We start from the raw sequence: 20,841 nt of genomic DNA, 5'->3' as shown, positions 1-20,841 counted from the left end.
TTCCTGCAAAAGTCATCGAGAAGACCGTCACAAAGCAGCTGGCCGCCTTCCTCGAGACGAACGGTTCCCTCGACCTCTCGCAGTCTGGCTTCCGGGCCAACCACAGCACCGAGACCGCCCTAATCGCAGCCACCGATGACATCCGAGCCCTGCTCGACAACGGAGAAACAGCGGCCCTCATCCTCCTAGATCTCTCCGCGGCCTTCGACACTGTCTGCCGCCGCACCCTAGTGCAGCGCCTCAGCAGCATCGGACTCCAGGAGAAGGCACTGGAATGGATCACCTCGTTCCTCGCCGGAAGGACACAGAGAGTCCGCCTCCCCCCGTTCAGATCAGAAGCCACCGAAGTCATCTGCGGCGTCCCTCAAGGCTCCTCGCTCAGCCCAACCCTCTTCAACGTCTACATGAGCCCCCTTGCAGCCATCGCACGCCAACACAACCTCAACATCATCTCCTACGCCGACGACACCCAGCTGATCCTCTCCCTCACCAACGACCCCGCCACCGCCAGAACCAACCTACACGAAGGGATGACAGACGTAGCCAAGTGGATGATGAACAGCCGCCTAAAACTGAACTCGGACAAGACGGAAGCCCTCATCCTGGGTTCCTCACCCTCCGCCTGGGACGACTCCTGGTGGCCCCCCGCCCTGGGCAGCGCACCCAAACCAACTGACCACGCACGCAACCTGGGCTTCATCCTGGACTCCTCCCTCTCCATGACCAGACAAGTCAACGCCGTCTCCTCGTTGTGCTTCAACATCCTGCGCATGCTACGTAAGATCTTCCGGTGGATCCCCACCGAGACCAGGAAGACAGTCACCCAGGCCCTCGTCACCAGCCGTCTGGACTACGGCAACTCCCTCTACGCCGGAACCACCGCCAAACTCCAGAAGAGACTCCAGCGGATTCAGAACGCCTCAGCACGACTCATCTTGGACATCCCCCGCCGCAGCCACATCACCGGACACCTGAGGGATCTGCACTGGCTCCCGGTCAACAAGAGAATCACCTTCCGCCTCCTCACCCACGCACACAAAGCCCTACACAACCAAGGCCCAGGATACCTCAACAGCCGCCTCAACTTCTACGCTCCCACACGCCAACTCCGATCAACCGGCCACGCCCTCGCCGCCATCCCCCGCATCCGAAGAGCCACAACAGGAGGAAGGTCCTTCTCCTACCTGGCCGCCAAGACTTGGAACTCCCTCCCGACTCACCTCCGCCTGACCCAGGACCACCTTGCCTTCAGGAAGCAGCTCAAGACCTGGCTGTTCGAGCAGTAGCGGACCAACCCCCTCCCCTAGCGCCTTGAGACCCCCCGGGTGAGTAGTGCGCTATATAAATGCTTTGATTGATTGATTGATTGCTCACATAGGGAGGGTACGTCTCAACAGACATATCCGTTACTGTGATAGGGATTTTCATTGTTTATAGTTTAGTTGTAATGTTGATTACTTTGCTAAGCTGTATATGTTTTCTTATCACACCACAACTTCATGATTGACAACGTGTCCCTTCCTCAGGAAACGTTTAGAACGCCGGAGATCCGCGGTTGAGGTTAACCAGCTCCTGCATATCGGGACCTACATACCATTTTTTTTTTACTTTTTAACTTTGGCGACCATTGGAATGTTTCCAAAAAGGTTAGCTTACTGGCCTTATATTGTTCCCACGTTTTGTGGGACCTTCTAAGAAATTCCCCTGAGGAAGAGACACTGATGTCCTAAAATACATTGGGCATGAAATTGAACATGATCACAACATTCTACATGATGTAATTTGTTGATGTCTCTTCAATGTTAACTCATGTTATCAAATGACTCACCTAATTGAGTCACTGTGTGTTAAATTTACATGTGGCATTTACTGACACAATATATCAGAAATGTTAATGACTACTGACTCAATAAAAATAAGTATTCACGCTGAGAAAGGATCAAAACGTTTTATGGCATAAGCATAAAAGTTTGTTTCAATTGTGCAAAAACCACACCAGACACTGTAACAGACTCCTTCGAGCATAGCGTCAATTTAGAAATAATCACAAACTATCAGACAGCTCCCCCTACCCCCCACCGCCCCACTAAGGACGGATTTCACCCTTGGGGACTTGCTATTGGTCCGTGCATGCGTTTAAAGAGAGGCTGTCTCCAGACCTGCGCCAGTGCCCTGGTGTCAGAAGTAAATAGCGTACTAAAGCTGGATTGTCAGTTCGCAGGGCAGTCTCCTCGCTCCTTCATGGGACGGCTGGCAGTGGTGAGCCGGAGCACGAGGATGCTTCAATAAAGTAGGAGCCAATCAGAAGAGATTCCGTGTACGAGCACTCTTGGACCACGTCTGTGCGTTTGCTCAGCCTGTGACAGCAGCTCCAGGTAGGTGACCTAAATGGGATAAAAGGGGCCGTGGCGAGAGGGCTTCATTGACTTCCCTTTGAATACGGTACAAACTTCTTGATTTTTGTATGTGTGTATTTATGTAGCAACAGCAGTATTTCACCAGGAGATACAGAGCAGCAGTCCCATGGTACTCACGGGTATTAATGGTCGGAGTGCTACATGTGTGAGGCATATCAGGCTCACTTAGGATGGTTCACCCCTCCCTCTGAGGGGAAGACGTGCAACTAGAAACATTCCCTGCTTCAGAGAAGGTGCCTCCGATTCTTTCCGGTGTTTACTAATCACACATATACCCTATGTAAAAAATATATTAATATGCTACCGAATATATATAATCAGTGCACCTAACCCACACTTCAAATCCCGGTTTCTGTAGCCGAAACTGAACCGGATCTGGCACAACCAGCGTGTTCTTTGAATCTACAGCATCTGGGGATCAGTTACTACTTTTGCAAGAAAAGTGTTCTAACTACAACACTCTTCCTTTCTTTAGAACTAGCTTTGCCTTGAGCCAAATACCTAAATAAATGAAAACGAGATAAGCAATGATTCAACCTAGCTCATAAAATGTCAAGCAACTTTAAGCCAACACAAGGTTCATATTTCTCACTCACATTCTGGAATTTCAAATATTGAAATTAACGTGCTAGTGTTTGTTTTGGCACAGCTCGCCTATAACACTCATGCAATTTGCATCCACACGTTTTATTATGGGTTACAGGTGGACTAGACTCGCAATTTGCTTTATGAAACTCCCATTTAAGCTATGGGGGGTTGCAGGTTTTCGATTTTAAGTTATATTTGTGGGCTGCATTCGCTGGTCGCTTATGTAGTTTGTGAACTCTGGCAGACCCAGACACATGAGCTTTTGGATATCTGCTAGCATTGGGGGCTGAGTTAAGGCTTTTTAGGTCTCGCGCCTACCGATACACTGCGTATCGATGTCCGCGGAAGAGAGTCCTTTTGTCCGGGTTTTTTCGAGATTGACTCTGGAAATGAACACACACAAGCTTGTTTTTTTAGTTTTGCGGCCTGCTATTGGCCTTTCCCTGCGTGTTAGTTTCGAAAATAGCACACAATAGGCCAAAGGCGGGCGCATAGCTCTGCCCCTGGCCTTTTGGTGTGTATTACGTGCATTTCCTGCCATATGGTTTCAATTATCGTGCCCAGACACGGGCGCGATAATAGAAACCATATGGCGCGCGCACGCACGCACCACTCGTTTTTTTTCTGCCTCTTCAGCTCCTGACCCCTTTGAGGCACGCGGCACGGATACAGCCAGGGGTTCCCTGGAGCACAGTTTGGCCTGCCTCTCGGTGGGGACAAGACAGGGCATCTCAGACTCGCTGTCTTCAGCACTGCCCTGGCAGTGGTGACAGGGCTCTGCGGAGGGCGTGTTTGAGCCGGGAATGTCTTGGCATGCAGCTTGCCTCATACGGAGCAGCTGTCAGAGGCGCAGATGGACTGTGGTCAGAGGAGGGAGTCCATCGCGGAGCCTCCATGCGGTCGGCACAGGGCGGTAAGTGAACTCTGAGTGCGAGTGCGGCGTGCGTCGGTTCGAGGGGCTCTGCGCGTGAGCTGCCGGGGTTATTGGCGGGACTGCACACACTCCAAAGCACACATTGATTTTACCGGTGCAGACGGCGTGCGTGTAATCTTTTGTCAGTGTGTGGGAGCTCGGGCGGTGTGTGTTGAATGTCAGATGTGCCACACAGACAGGGACGTCACGCACACATTTATGCAACTAACACACACACACACAGACTCTACAGACATCTGCAATCCAGATGCAGACGCACATGGGTGTGTGTCACAGATGCACAGCTACACACAGCTACACACACAGATAATCGCATCTTGCATACGCCAAACACAGGCCTCATGCATTCACCATCATCCACATATATATGTATATATCACACAGTGTCACATATATGAACAAATATGTACAGCAGACGGAAAGTCATACAAACGTGCACCACATATGACATTGACTCAAACTTTGTAAACATCCATGTAGTAATTGCACCCAATACACTGCCATATACCACAGGTACACATTACACATTTATTGTGCAGTCCAAAAACAGTCACTTACTGCCTGGCTTCACCTCAGCTAGCTGGGTTCTCTTAGGATTTAGGGAATAGCATGGTATGCTATTGTGTGATGTATTGCTGCTTTACCACAATGTGAATACTAGTTTGTGCTGTGCTTGGTGTGTGTGCGGTAGCCGTGTTCGGCATCATTGTGATACCAGCCTGCACTGCACCCTGGGGTTCTTCACTTCTTCAAGGTGACTCCTCCTTTTAACCGCCCACAAAATGACAAGATGCCCTTAGAGAACGGAGGCAGGCTCTGTGCCCACAGAGAGGATTGCCCACACTACCCCCGACAAACAGCGACTATGTCTGGTACCCCAAAGACTCTGTATTCTGCCCCCACTCAGTGGCTCGGACTGGTGCCCACGCTTCTGTTCCTCCAGTGGATCTGCCCCGGTGGTACCCTGCACACTAGTAAAGCTCCGTTTGGTACCCTCACCCTATTTCCAATACACGTCTGCCCTCCACAGGTGCCTCTTTGGTACCTCACACTACGGGGGTGCCCTGTTTTGTACCCCCACCCCTTCCCAGTACCTGCTGTGTTTGGTGCCCTGCCCTCCACAGATGACCTGCATAGTAACCCCACTACCTTGCCAAAATGGACTTGGGTACCCTGCCCTCCAGGGGGCGTGGCCCGCAGCCTCCTTACCCATAGTGTCTGTACTGGCCCCAGGAGCTCGGTTTGTCAGGAACCTATCTTGGGAACCTCCAATAGCGGCTCGGGGTGGCACCCTGCGGCCTCGTGCAGCCTCCTCTCCTCCCTGGAGCTGGGCTGTAAGCTCTGCCATTCTTCACTCCCAAGAGCCAGCCCAGCTGTGCGGACCACATCTGATCGGTGCCGTGGTGCCCACCCCAGCTGTGCTAACGAGCGTCATTGGCCCGTCTAAACTCCCTTCACCCCTCGCTGCTTTGTGCTGATGTGGTGCATTCACCCTCATTGAGCCCCTCTCCCGGGGTGTGCGGTGAGTGCCACTGCTCTGCAAAGCCCAGCTAGTCCCTATCCTGCAATGAAACGATGAGGCTGCCCGTCTCCACCTTCCTCCCTAGCTCGGCCGATGAGTCCTGTTTGCCTTTAATTCCTCCTTCCTTGTCCTGCGCTGATGAGTTCTGTTAAGTCCCACCTGAGGTGATTAGTGCTGTTGCTCTGGAAGTCCTGAATTCCCTCTCCTGCAGATGGTGCTGTTGTGTTGATCAACCTGTACGACTCCTAAAAGCTGATTATTCCTGGTGGTCTGTAAATACCAATTTCCTCGCCTGATAAGTTTTGTTTGCTTGTAAGACCTCCTTCCCTCTCCTAGGCAGACGAGGTATGTTAGTCTGTAAGATCTCCTTCACTCTCTTCAGCTGATAAATTCTCATGGTCTGTAAGCCCCCGGCCCTGGTTCGTGGCGTGACTTTCCAAGCAGTTGCACCACAGAACGTTGTGTGGTGTAGTTTTGCGGAGTTGTGCAGTCTGTGTCACCTGTGAGTCGTGGTGGTTGAGGCCTGAGGGCGGTGGCACACCGCCTGCATAGATCTTCGGTGGGTACACATGCCCATTGTTCAGTGCATGTGTGGTATGTATGTAGCTGATGGAGGCTGGGGACGCTGGACAGGGGTGTAGCTTGGTCAGTAAGATTTAGAGGGGGGAGGGGTTCATATTTTCCAACAGTCATGTGCGCATATAATGTTTAAATATATTATACAGCAAGTAGGGCGCATGAGAGGGGCTTAAGGGGCAGTGGAAAGGGAGAGGAATGCGGATTGATAGGGGTACTATGTAAGAGATAACACAGAACCTGAACAATTGTGCTCTTGATGTCTGCAGGGGGGTCTAGGGGCTGGCCAGACGATTCTGCGTTCTCGGGGTTGAAGAAATTGTTTCAACATGTGTACCCCTTAAGTCGTGATGCTCATTCAGCTTAATGCAACTTGCTGTACGCAAGTGTTTTTTTTAAATCTGCAGGTATGCTGTGTTTCATAGCACTGCAAAGAGGCTTTAATGTTGGATGTTGGGTCATGAGGGTTCAGCTCTGGCAATCAACCCTACCCCTTTTCTTCCTCTCCATCAGTATCAAGCTCGGGAAGAAGTGGATATTTGCAGGCGGAAGTGCGTGAATGATGGTGCTGCTGGGAATAGAGTGTGAGCGATGGTTCCCATGGCAGAAGGCGCTTTATAGCGCAGCAGTGGCACTTGGTCACGAGGGAGGCAAGAGCGCACCTAAACTCATGTTTGTAGCAGTGGAGAAGGTTCTTCGAAGAAGTACAGGTCACTTAAACGTTGAAGTACACTGTTAGGACTATGGGGTCCACCATTAGCAAACAAAAGATCTGATCATAATCTAGGGTACTGTCTTCACAGTATTCAGGCAGAAGTGAAAGTTTCTAAGCAATGTTAGTCCAGGAGGTGTCGGTGACCCTGCCTTTGGATTAGGGGTGCCCACTGCGGATCTAAGAGGGCTGTATCCAGGCCATGCTTTCAGATTGTCTACGTAAGATCACCGGCGTACAATTATGATAAATTCAAATCATTAAAAAAAAAAGCATTTGCAATGCAATAGGTCTCGCATTACTGAATGTTTGAGATATTGGTGCTGCATTATTATTAGCAATGCCAATAGCTCAAACTTTAATAATGCGAGAACTATTGCAATGCAAATGATTGTTTTTTAGGTTGGGGCTTCCCAAATATTACAAACAGGTATGATTTAAAGTTGTCAGGGATACCATACCTATATGGCATGAAATCCGCATTAAATATTCTATAGCAATGTTAAATCAAGATATACCGCTCTTGAATAACCCTGCCTTTCCACAACTATTTCGTGATTCAAATGTCAAGGCTTGGGCGCAGTAAGGGGTACAGTCTATTGGGCACATTTAAGATCTATTTGGAGTCTGCTCATTTTCTGGGTTACAGGCCTCTTTTGATCTCCCTAAACACTTCTCTTTCAAGTACTCACAAGTCAGGGATTATTTCCTATCAGGCTGCAAATATGTGAATGATCTTGAAGGCACGGTGTTAACATTACATCTACACAAGCCCGCTAGGAAGCCTTCAATAAGTATAGTCTATCAAGATTTATGCCAGTATAATACTGATGATAATACCTTACTAGTGGCAAAGGGAAGCAGGTTGCCCTCCTCTGATATTCTCGTCTCTGAGATTCAGAGTGCGCTTGAAGTAGTCAACTGTTCAGTAAACTCTATCAACCTAAAATTGCAACAATTTAAGACTATCTGTCTCTTGTTTTAACCACCAGAGAAAATTTCAAAATGGGGTACGAATGCTCGCACTGATAAGACCAGATGCCCTCAGTGCGACGGGCTAGGTGCAAGATATGTGAACATATGTTTGCCATGTGCCCTGTTTTACAGGAATTTTGGGATAGTGTGACAAAACTTATATCATTTGGTTTAGGCTTTCAAGTTCAATTATTTACCAAAGAGATACTGATGGGAGTTAATCTTGGACATGATGCAGGGTATTGAACAAAAATGATAGCCTGTGTTCAGCTTTGTATTGCTAGGTCCTGGGTTTCCACTAGGCCTATACGGAGTTCGTGGAGTTCTGCTATGTGGAACTCCGCTAAATGACCAAAAAACTCCAATGCGCTAAGCAGAGATCTGCAAGTGGGAGAGTGCATTAGATTTTGCCATTTGGGCTAATGTTTAGCCCCGGGTGCTTGTCCCGCACTGGAAAATCAGCACAAATGCCATTATGCGCAGGTCAAGAGGGTGCAGCTTCTTTCTGCCACTTGAGTAGATATTCTACTCGAGCGACAGCTTCCTCAGTGTGAGCGGGCGGTTTCTCAGTGCAAGCGGATGCATCCTCTGTGACCGCCCACGTTGAAAAATCTCACCTGGAGGTGGTCTGAAATAAGATTTTCCTCTCTAAAGCTCGCCAAAAAACGCCTCTCCGTAGAGCAGAGTTTTTTTTTAACTCTGCGTGATCCACAGAGTGTGGGAAACTCTGCAAACTCCGTGAACGGAGCAGAGTTCACCATCCAGGCCTAGTTTCCACCTCTCGTCCAAAGCCCGCTGAGTGGTGGGATTCACTTCTGCAAATGTATGAGTCTGAACTTGCCATGGCCAAAACTAGAGGTCTCTCTTCTCTGAAAAAGCTTGATTGAACTTGGCTAGGTTTTAACTGGAATTCATAAAACTATATTTCTGATCAAATTAATATGTACTAGCTGATCTATGCTGTAATTATGTTGTTTTATGTGATTTTCCATACTCTAGACTGAATCTTAAATTATGATTGTTAAATATCATCCTTTTTTCACTTTTTTCCCTCTGTCGATAATTGGGGTAATCCCCCTATGTTTTGAATTGATATGTATTGCACATCTCTGACTTCGAAAATATTACAAATTTGCAATAAAGGAGCAATTTGCATCCATATTGTATGCATATATCCATATGTGTTTTATTGATCATGTTAGTGAGGACAATAGTAAAATGTATTTATTATTTTTTTGCAGATAACTACAAAGTTATATTTGAGTTTCACACATTGGAGAAAACATACTTCTCAAGCACAGACCATGTTGTCCCAAACATAATATCATCGGTTTGCACGCCCTGGACAAACGTTTACTCATATCAGAAAATTCTCCCCGAATATTGAGCAACCCGCCAAGGGTGTTGCTCGGGCCAGGTGTACAAAGATTTTAGCATTCACAATTCTACTGAATTGGTACAATAGAGTCTTTGCTAGCACTAAAACCCTTTTTCATATGTACTAATCCAGTTAGTGATTCAGATAGGTGTTTACAAATTGCTAAATGTGTTTAGAAATGGATAGGTATGGGGGCGTGGCTTGCGCGCCGACGGGAGAGGACGTCTTATCCGTGTGCTCCGCTACGGACCTGCATTACAGATGCCGTGAGAGCGGTTCTACCTCTTCTTTTTCATCTTGGGAGGGCTGCATTTACGGCGGAACACGCCGAGACCAGGTGGATGCTGTTTTCGACCATTTACACGAGGCGGTGATGTGTTTACATCTCAACGGTAATTCTCTCATCCTGTACCGCGGGCGGCCGCCATTTTAGACGCCGACCTCGCGCATGACTTTCTCGCAGCTTCTGACTTTACTGCGGTTATGAGGGAATAATAATTTGTCAATACTCCATGGAGATGGCCTGCAATGACTCCTGGTTACATTTCCTTAACTAACATACGCTGCATGTTTCTTTTTTGCCGTTTTTTCTCATATTTGGAGTCTACCTCACTGGAATGCTTGCCGCCATTTTAGGAATGCTTCACATCTTGCTTTCGAAGTTTTCTCATGACTACTCCTTTTCTCACAAGTATCTTTCCTAAACCAGGTGCTGTCACTTCATGGGTTTACACTGATAATATCTCCTATGCAGGTGGTCACGATATTTTAATGCCTGTATATGAACATTTACTGTGACACCTCCTCATAATTCTATTTCTGCTGCGCCAGTGCTCTGAGATTTCTTGCTCTACTCATGCTCTTCGTTCCGTGGTTATTGCGGATTGACTGAGGTGCCAGTGTTGGTGGTCCTTTGCTCTTAGTCATACCACGTCTCACCTGGGTAGTGTCTACTTTTGCTTCTCCAGCCTATACGGTTCTCTTTGTTTTCTTAGTGTTGCAGACATGGCGACGGATTCTCAGACCTCGAAAATGTCTCTAACAGGTACCAAGCCCAAACGACTCAAAAATGACCTGCCTTCTCCTATAAAATCTTCACCAAACCCGGTGTTGGACTCCATCCTTGAGGAGGTACGTGGTCTCTAACCATTTATGTCTGCTACTAATGATCGCCTTAAGCAAATTGAGGATCGTTGGGTGCTTATGGAGGGTAAGGTCTTAAACTTAGAGCAGAGAGTGAGTGATATCCAGGATGCTTCAGTCAAAATTCCAATATTAGAGCAGGAGATCCATAAACTTAAGTTACACACAGAGGATTTGGAAAATCGAAATCGTAGAAATAACCTTCGTGTTTATGGTGTTCCGGAAAATTTGGAAGGGCCTGACATGGTGGCTTTCATACGTAAATTTTTACAGGAACTTTTGAACCTCCAACCTGCGTCACACCCTCTTAATATCCAGAGGGCTCATCACCTGGGCCGCACTAACTCGAACTCTAATAAGCCTCGAGGCATTATTATGCTTTTGCTAGAATTCAACGAGTTGATGTCTGTCTTAAAAGCCGCTCGACTCAAGAGACACCTCCAATGGTCCGGCCATAACATTTTCATCTCTCAAGATCTTTCATCGGCGACGAATGCCAGACGCAAGGAATTTCTGAACCTTCAACCTCTCATGAGACAGCTCAACGTTCAATATGTTTTCATTCTTGAGGTTTAGCTCTTACATTCTGATATCTTTTTCTTTGTGTGTCCTTTTGTGGTTGCTCGTGGGGACATGTCCCCTCTCTGGTGTATCCATGCCTCATTCGTTTCGGTTTTCCTATCTTTCTCCGATCAGGCTTCTGTGCCTTGATCTGTTTATTCTTCTTTCATTTTTATTTTCTCTACTTTTTTCCTATCTACTTTTTTTCCTTTCTTTCCCCTCTTCCTCTTTTCTAGCTTGCTCTTTCTTCTTCTTATTTGTTCCTTATATCTTTGTTCCTATGCGATCCTTTATTCAATTTTTTTCTTTCATGTCGATCGTTCTGGAATATGGTCTGCTATGTTTTTGTACAGAGAATTTTCTGGAAATTTACGTCTCATGCGTTTTTTGTATCTGTTTTTCTCTATTATGTAGTTGCTCCCTTACCGTGTGTTTCATTCACGTGTCACCCATCTCCTACTCTCTCCATGGTGTGTAAATTTGTCTCATGGAACGTGCGTGGTCTTGGTCATCCTGTCAAGCGTCAAAAGGTATTGTCTCATTTATCTAAACTCAATTCGCAGGTTGTTTTCCTTCAAGAAACGCATTGTTCTGATGTAGAATCTTTAAAGTTGAAAAGGCATTGGGTGGGCCAAGTTGTATTTTCTCCTGCTGTTAATAAGAAAGGGGGGGTCGCTATTTTATTTCATAAAGCTTTAAATGTACAGATACTCTCTACTCAAACTGATGATGAAGGTCGTTGGGCAATGGCAAAGGTGATTATCCATGATAAGACACTGGTGTTACTCAATGTTTATGGTCCGGCACGCCCTGACCCGAAGTTTTGGACCGATATTAAACCACTGATTTCCTCCATTGATTCCCCTGACTTTATTATTGCCGGCGATTTTAATCAATGGTTAGACCCTTTTTCAGACAGACTTTCTTCCAGTAAATTTCAACCCGATAAGTCCTATAAGAGTTTTCAATCTGCCATTGCCTCACGTCCTTTATTTGATTCATGGAAACTGTGTAATCCTGATGTGTTGGAATATACCTTCTTTTCTAATGTTCATCACACCCGATCTAGAATTGACTATATTATGGTTAGCAAATCATTACTCCCCTCCATCCAAAATTCTGTGATTGGTTCCATATTTATTTCTGACCACGCCCCTGTTTTTACCTCACTTGACCTCTCCCTTATTTCATCCGAATTCAATCGCTGGAAATGTAACTCCTTTTTGTTATCAGACACGGTTTTTATGAAGAAAAGTGTGGAGTTCTTTGAAGAGTTTTTCTCCTTTAATATCCCCTCTGACACCTCTATTTCCAACAACTGGGATGCCTTTAAAGCTGCTTTTAGGGCGTTTACTATTTCCTATGTTGCACACAAAAAGAAACTACATAGAAAAAAATATGAGGAGCAACTCCAGAAAATCAAATCCCTGGAACACCTATATTTTTCCTCCAAATCCCCCTCCTCACTTCAAGATTTAATTTCGGCCAAAACGGACTTGAACAAGATTATTACGAATGAAGCTTGTAACACTATTCTCAAAATCGAGTCCAAATTTCACGGTGGCCAAAATAAAGCGGGGAAAATGCTAGCAAATTATTTGAAAGTAAAGTCAGAACGTAAAAATATAGGTCCCATCTTTAATGATTCTCTAAACAAACTAGTTTCCTCGGATGAAGATATCGCTAATGTGTTTCATAAGTATTATAAGGCCTTATACACTGATGATACGTACCCCTCTAATATTAATTTAACGTCCTTTTTTGCTGGCCTTCCTTCTCCCCCATCCTTGCCAGATGAGTTCGCTCTATTGGAAAAAGAGATTACTATCCAAGAGATAACTCGAACCATTAATTCACTTAAAAAATCAAAAGCACCAGGTCCAGATGGCCTTCCCGTGGAATTTTATTCCACTTTTCATGCCATTTTTGCTCTAAAACTCTTACACTTATTTAATTCGTTTATTTTGGATGCAAAGGCGTCTGGATCCTTTTTGGAGGCATTAATTATTATCATTCCTAAACCTGACAAGGATCATTCCCAATGTAAAAATTATCGCCCTATATCTCTGATTAATTATGATTGTAAAATGTTCGCAAAAATATGACTCCCTTATCCCTTGTCTAATTAAAACAGATCAGGTAGGTTTTGTAAAAGGTAGACTTGCCTCTGATAATGCCCGTATGTTCTCCAATGTCATTTCCCACAGTAAAAAACTCCAAATCCCGCTGGCAGCTCTATCCTTAGACGCCGAAAAGGCGTTTGACCGCATCAACTGGCAATTCTTATTCCATACCTTACAGTGGTTTGGCTTTGGTTCTTCTTTTATATCGATGGTCAAACTTCTGTATTCCACACCACGTGCTAGTATTTTTGTTAACAATCAATTTTCAATTTTTTTTTCCCTCTCTAGAGGTACTAGACAAGGATGCCCCTTGTTCCCCCTATTATTTATTTTGTGTCTTGAACCTTTCTTACAAAGAATTAGATCTAATCCCAACATTTCTGGATTTAAATTATCCACTACCGAAACTAAAGTGTCAGTTTATGCGGATGATGAGCTGGTTTATATGTCCAACCCTGAATCCTCTCTTCCTCCTTTTTTGGAAGAGGTCCGTTTGTATTCCTCTGTATCAGGATATAGGCTGAACCTCTCCAAGACTGAAATCTTACCACTTAACACGCTATGTTATCAATACATGTTTAGTAACACTGATTTCGCATGGTGTCCAACCAAAATTAAATATCTTGGTATTTGGTTTACACCTTCCCTGAAAGAAACCCTTAAGCTTACTTTTGATTCTCTCATACTGAAACTCCAATCACTTCTTCAAACTTGGTCTCCTTTATTTCTCTCATGGTGGGGGCGTTTGGATACAATTAAAATGATGATTTCTCCACATGTTTTATATACTGTCTCTATGCTCCCCTTTAAAATCCCCCTTTCCTATTTCTCCCGTTTAACATCTATTTGCTCCAAATTCCTATGGAATAATAAACATCCTCGTATAGCCATGCATAAGCTGATGCACCCCAAATCAGAAGGTGGCGTTCGCTTTCCCAATTTCCAAAAGTACCATTTAGCCTTCTTGATTCGACAAGCTTTTTCTTTGGCATATGTTTTTAATGATACACCCATACCTGCCTGGGTTATCCTTGAACGCTCTCTGTTGAAGGATTTTTCTTTTCAGCATACTGTTTTTATGTCTAATTCTTCTTTTTTGACTAAATTCCCTATTTTAAAATACTCTCAAACTGTGCTATCCAATATATTTTTTTCTCAACTATCCCCATTGCAATGTTTTCTTGGACTCAGTTGCGTGGTATAACAAATTCCTTCGTTACAAAGGTAAATCGTTTTACTTCAAACATTGGAAGGAAAGAATATTGTATTCGTTCATCAGTTTTTTGTTGATGGCTCTCTCCTTCCTTATCCTGATTTGCAAACTTTATTTGACTTACCCTCGTCTTCTGTGACTGAATATAACATTATTACTTCTGCCATCTTGTCTCACTTAGCCTCCTACTCTTCTCCTGATATTTTTCCTTCCTCTGTCCCTGTCTCCCCTTTATATCCTTTATTCTCCTGCCATCAACCTAAGGCTGCTCATGTTTATACAATGTTGACTTCGTCTGTTGGTACTCGTCCCAAATCTTCTGTTGAGATTGCATGGGAACGTGACCTGGAAACTGAATTCCCTGTTTTGTTGTGGGATCGTATTTGGTCCAAACTGTTTAAAACATCTGTTGCTGCTCGAATTACTCAATCTTTGTTTTTCATTTATCATAGAGTTGTTATTACACCTGTTACAGTTCATAAGTTTTCCCAGACTTCTACTGCAATGTGTTGGTCATGTTCTAAAGAGACTGGAACACTTACACACTTATTATATGCATGTCCCCTTGTCCTTTCATTTTGGAAGGAAGTTTGGAAAACTTGTATGCGTATATTTTCATGTTCCGCTCCTTTATCTTTACTGACAATTTTTCTAGGCTCTTCATCTGATGATATTGATATTATATCTTCTTCTGTCAGATTGTTAGACCTGTTGATCTCTATTGCATTCAAAGTCATTCTATCGTGTTGGAAAGATAATTCTAAGATTTCTGTTCATACTTGGTGAAATTTTGTTTGCGATGAACATAGGATCTCTATTGCTGCCTCTTCTTCTATTCCCCTAAAAATTAAATCAGATCTTTTATGGCTTCCTTTCACGTCTTATCTTTCCTCTAACGCTCCTTCTTGACTGCTTTCGATTTAATCCCACATTCTTTTCCCCTTTTCTTTTTCTCTTTCTTTTCTTTTCTTTCCTCTCTCTTTCTGGTTCTTGTCTGTTTCTTTACCTATTTCTTTCTTTCTCTATCCTCTATACCCCCCTCATCATGCTATTTAGTTTTTCGTACATATGTTATGTATTTCTTTTGTACTCATATTATTTTATCTGATTTCTATGAACTCATAACGTATGTACTATTATCTTTTAGAAATCTAATAAAAATGTCTTAAACTGAAAAAAAAGAAATGGATAGGTATGGAATTTTCCTTTGGAAGGGTGTTTTGTAGGTGTCCCTTTCAAATACAGAATAATGTGTATCAATTGCAAAACAGTAATATTTTATAGATTCCTCAAAGGAGATGGTAACCTAGTCATAAAAGAGTAGGTGTTCCTTTTGGGACCACTTCTCCTTTGTGAATGTAAAAAAAGAATGTTTAAGAAGAGGCAGTGGACCACTGTCTCTTCTTAAGCAGACAAAAAAGAAAAACTAAACTTTCTTTTTAAACACAGTCCCAGGTCCTTTATGGAAAATTGGCTGCAGTATTATTTTTTTTACTCTTTTATTATAAGCAATCATAGACATGGTGGTCTGCTGGCCTCAGCAGGCCACCATATCTGTGATGGCAATGAATATTAGTGGGTCTTAAAAAACTTGAGGGGCCTTTAGGGGACCTTTTCCCTTTTGTGAATAGTTTACCATCTTCTTAGAGGTGTCGGTTAAATACCAATGTTTTATGATTAGATTTCATTCACAAAACATTGATACAAAGCACGTTCATTTGGCATTTAGAAGGAATGCATACAAAACAGGTCCCTTCCAAATACCAAATCAGTATTCATTTCTAAAGAAATTCAGTGATTCAGAAACACATTTTTAAATCGCTAAATACATTTAAAACATTGGAAAAAGGGCTTTAGTGCTCAATGACCCTCTAATTTACAGATTTGGAGGGTTGCTGAACTATGAAATATTTTGTACATCTGAACGATAATTCCTTAAAGGTTTCAGCGAGTGCGAGGCCTGAATTTACAATGGCCACATCTGCGGGCTGATTGCGTGGACTTAGACACTGAGATTTTCTTCCTTTCCTTCCTAGCCTCTGCTCCGGAAGTGAAACCCTGCCATCTGTGGGCCAGTAGTGCGCTCCTTAACAGTGGAGGAGCTCTGCCGTAGGATGCTTCTGAGCCTGTTGCTCTTACGTCTGGCTACCGTCGGCTTGGCAGAAAATCCACAGGGCTGCTGGCTTCAAGGTGGCAAGGAAATGGGGGCCCTTCAGGAAGGGGATATTGTTCTTGCTGGGAGCTTTCCTGTGAATTTTTACTCCATCCGGGAAGGGACAGGGACGCCTTTCTCTGTGCCCCCAAAGCCAATTACCTGTTACAGGTAAGAGATTCACCTAACAACTTTTCCTAAGAAGAACGAAATACTGCAGAATAAAATCCATGACAATAATGTCTTAGGATGAGTTTTGGAAAGTTTGTAGGAGAGTGGTGCAAAGATTCTTAAACACAGATGTGAGGGGTTCTGATATATTTCAGATATTTATTGACTGGAGGTCACCATGGGCAGACTTAGTGGAGGCTTGTCCCTTCAAGAGGTATTGTGATGGAACATAAGTACGATCTCTTGGAAAGGTGGACACTGACCAGGACAGAGTGAAGGCAGTGTGGCACAGTATTTGATATTGAAGAGGCCAAGAAGAAGACCTGCTCCCAAGCTTTGAAATACCATCTAAAGGCTTTGGGATGCAGATGGAAGTGTGGCTTGATGTTTTAGTGATCCAGAATTAAATATGTGTATGCATCTGCCCAGGGTTGCACTTTCACGTTCTTAGGGCATGTGGATGTTCTTGCCACATCACCCCTACTCATAGAGAGAAGATGCAACTGGTCTGGTGGCCCACAAGTGCAACACTAGGCAACATGGAATCCCCTCAGACATCCGCTTACCTAGATTAAGACTTCAATAAATACAAAACGGAGCGGAGACCTTCGTCTTCTGACAAAGGTATGAGCTGGTCTCATTTTTCTGCCTATTAGATGCATGCACCATGTCCACTGCTGTATGTTTTGGTGCTCAAGAAAATGATTGAAAAAAAATGCAGGGTCTTATTACGATGCTGGTCGGAAGAGCGTCTGACTGACATTGTTTTGAGAGTGGAACCGCTAGAAAAGTAGTCGGAGGTTCCACTCCCGATATTATGATGTGACCACCAGCATTGTGGTCGGAAACAGCGTTTACCATTGATTTGCTGTGGCCTGGAAAAGTGCTGCATCACAAGCTGCAATGATAAAGGCTATGTTTCCAAACATATATGCACCCTCCAGGCCACACAGCGGTCCCTAGGGGGCGATGGGGGCCAAAGTTACTTTCAGACAGCCTTTCACTGACATGAAATGGCTGTCATAAAGGGACATTCTAATCCCTACGACGATGCCTCCGCAGGCACAGCCTCCATTGTAAGGATTAGGCCTCCGACCATGCCCCTAAGGGATCCTTGATCTTGTTGGAGGTGGGAGTCGGTCCCTATGACAAAATTGCTCCGACTGCCGGCATCGTAATCTGACAGTTGGACCGATGTCTTGGATGTCAGACGGACCATCACCAACCGCCTCTGTGGTGGTTCGTCTGACAACCTAATAAGGCCTACAGTGATAAATCTTTACAAGACAGCTAAGCAGGGGCAAAATAATAAAAAGTAACATAGCAAACAATTTTAAATTTACAAATTCAGCCTTCCATGCAATTACATTATTTTTAGATTATACAATTTCATTTGATGGTTTGCTGTGGGAGGCTTTTTTTAGCCAAACATTTTCTCCACGAGATTATTCCCGTTTAAACAACTCTACTGCTCAGACCTTTTGTGGCATTTTTAAGAGAAGAACGCTCTCATACGAATTTTTCATGAGCTATACAGGTGAACCACATTGCTCACCCTACATGAAATGTTGTCTACATTTGCGTAATTTGAATGAAATGTCACTAAATAAGCATGTGATTTCACATATTTTTAATTAGTAGACATGGAAAAATATCACAGGTGCTGACTACAAAGGGGCTGTCTACAAAGGCTCTTAAACAGCACCTGGAAGTTCGGACAGAAAGGTTCTGACAAACAGCATGACTGTGTGTGATTTATGATTGTGTAATAAACAGCTTCTCAAGCTTTCCAAGAGTAAGCAAACTACTTTTTCTGAAAAAATGGTTTGCTCCTACTGCAAACGTAGCTGCTCCATGTTTAATGCAGGGCCTATTTCCAGTTGTGTTCATTGGCGAAGTGATATATTATTCTTAAACCCCACATTGTCAGTGGTGGCTCCTCTGCTAAGGCGGAGGAGCGTCGCCCCACTGCCCTTAGAACAGTGAAAAAGGGAAAAATAAAATGATAATAGCAACATTATTATCATTTTATTTTTCGTTGCTGCAGGGCTCTGTTGGGCAGGGTGGGTCTGGTAGCTCAGGTAGGAGGAGTGGATTGTACACCCTCAAGTTCGCATGACTGCTTGCCCGGCCGTCTTGACCTGGTCAAACAGTCATGAGCATTTTGTAAATTCCCCACCACGTTGTAATGCACAGCCTAGTGGAAAATATGCACAGGCTCCCTGTCCCCATCCTTGCACCGATCTACTGCACTCAGACCAATCATCGCAGCGTTGTGATTGGCTCAGGGGAGCCTGTGTACTTCCTGCTGCTTCTGGAGTGGAGTCCAGAAGAGAAGACAAGCAGAGACTGAGGAGAAATGGTGAAAACGGTAAGTATTTTTCCACCCCCTTGTGTCCCCCAATCACCCCGCCAACCCAGTTTCCCACCAGCCGCTGATGTACATTGTGCCAAACAATAAAACACTAAATTGAAGTGAGTTTCAGGAAAGCACTCCTGCATACCAATATTTTACTTCTCACAATCAGTATGCATGCTCCCCAGTTTGCATTTATCCATTTTCAATTACAATATAAGATACCAAATAAATCCCCTTGTGACTGACATGATCAAGGAGGTTACCTTGAGGCACCCCGAGGAGAGCAAGTAACACAAGGAGGGTACAAAGTTCCCCAAACGGAATGCAAGGACAGAGCGAGTGTGCAACGTAGAAGAAGGAAAAAGGGGAAAATCCCTTTTTGGAACTAATACCCTCACACACCCAGCGAGCTAGGTGTCATGCTTCATCATATGGGTTCTGCTCCTCGTCAGACTGGCGCTGCAATGTCTGACGGGCACCCGTAAAGGGGCTCTTTATTGGAGATCTTTTGTTCCAGCCATATGGTGCATGTGTGTGAGAGGGCAAGGGAAAGTGTAGTCGTAAGGTGAAGGTGAGTTAAGAAAGATGAGTCAATCCATAATATACTTTATTAAGGTGGTAGACTCCCTTGATTAAAAGGGTGGGAGGGGAGATATAAACTGGGAGAAGCTCACAGTAAAATATCTGCAACCCTCAGGTCAGGTCAACATGTTTCTTGCCGTCATGGCAATTCTTCAGGACCTAAGTCTTACGTACTACACAGTGTGAAATATGAAATATGATAAAGAAATTACAACCTCATCCAGTGGGTCAGTAAAGGGCAGGCCAAACGGTCCTACTATAATCAAGCGACCCTAAGGGGTGTCCTAGGGTGCCCCGCAGACTGCTCCCGTGGGACCTGCACAGAGTTTAGTAAGGTACCTCAATGGCGTGCGTCATTACCGTCTACACCTACCCCCACGTACAGAGCCGGGTCAAAGCGTGGAGCAGGAGAGCCCCTGTTCTCAATTTTCTAATATTGATCATCCAAAGAATTATATAGATTCAACTTGATTTTACTCTCCATATTTTCTACAATTTTCTAACTTTTCTGATTTCCAAAATAAATGATAATGAATTAAATGCATTCGACGCAAAAAGAACTATTGATGGACAGAATGCAGAACAATGTCATACATTCACCCCAGTACAGAGATCTGGGACTAAATCCATCGTTTTTTGCTCACCATGCCATTCCAGTTTGGACCCAGCCATTTGCAAATCAGTCCTGACCCTGCGCCCAATGGGAACAGTCCAGCCCGAACTGCCAGGCCAGGTCCCTAAATACATCCGACATACATAGTGGTTGGTGTTGAAATAGATGGAAAAAGCATTTATTTCATTATCCTTTCTTTTGGAATTTAGAAAAGTTGGAAAATCATATGAAGGAATAAAATACAAATTTAGAGAGTACAATCAAGTTGAATCTTTAGAACTCTTTGGATAATCAGTATTAGAAAATTGAGAGCAAGGGCCCACCTCTGCATTGCCTTAAGGTAATCCCTTTGATCCTGTCACAAGAGGTTTTATTTGGAAAACAATTCATCACCACATCATTCTGTCACTCACTGTTCACAATGCTACACCACACATCACACCACCCAGCAACATACATACCAAACCACTCCATACAACAACTCATCATAGTACCTCTTCATGCTCCATGACCACACCATGTCGTACTAAGCTACAACAGCAAACAACACATCATACTATGTTGTTTTACACTATAAACACTCAGGGGTTTATTTATGAGCCCCTGCATCACTTTTGTGCCGCAGTTGCATCACTTTTGTGACGCAGTGGTGGTGCAAATTATGCGCCATGTTGCGACCTATTTACAAAGTGACGTATCTGGACAGATGCATCACTTTGTAAAGCCCTGCGCCACTAAATACCGATGTCGGGTATGATGTATGCAGGGTGGGCATTCCCCCACATTCAAGCCTTGTAGAAGTGGACCTTTGAAATCTATAAG

The sequence above is a fragment of the Lissotriton helveticus genome, chromosome 12 (assembly GCF_964261635.1).
Source record: "Lissotriton helveticus chromosome 12, aLisHel1.1, whole genome shotgun sequence".
Classification (NCBI taxonomy): domain Eukaryota; kingdom Metazoa; phylum Chordata; class Amphibia; order Caudata; family Salamandridae; genus Lissotriton; species Lissotriton helveticus.
The sequence above is the reverse complement of the archived record's forward strand: the minus strand, read 5'-3'. Positions refer to the sequence as shown.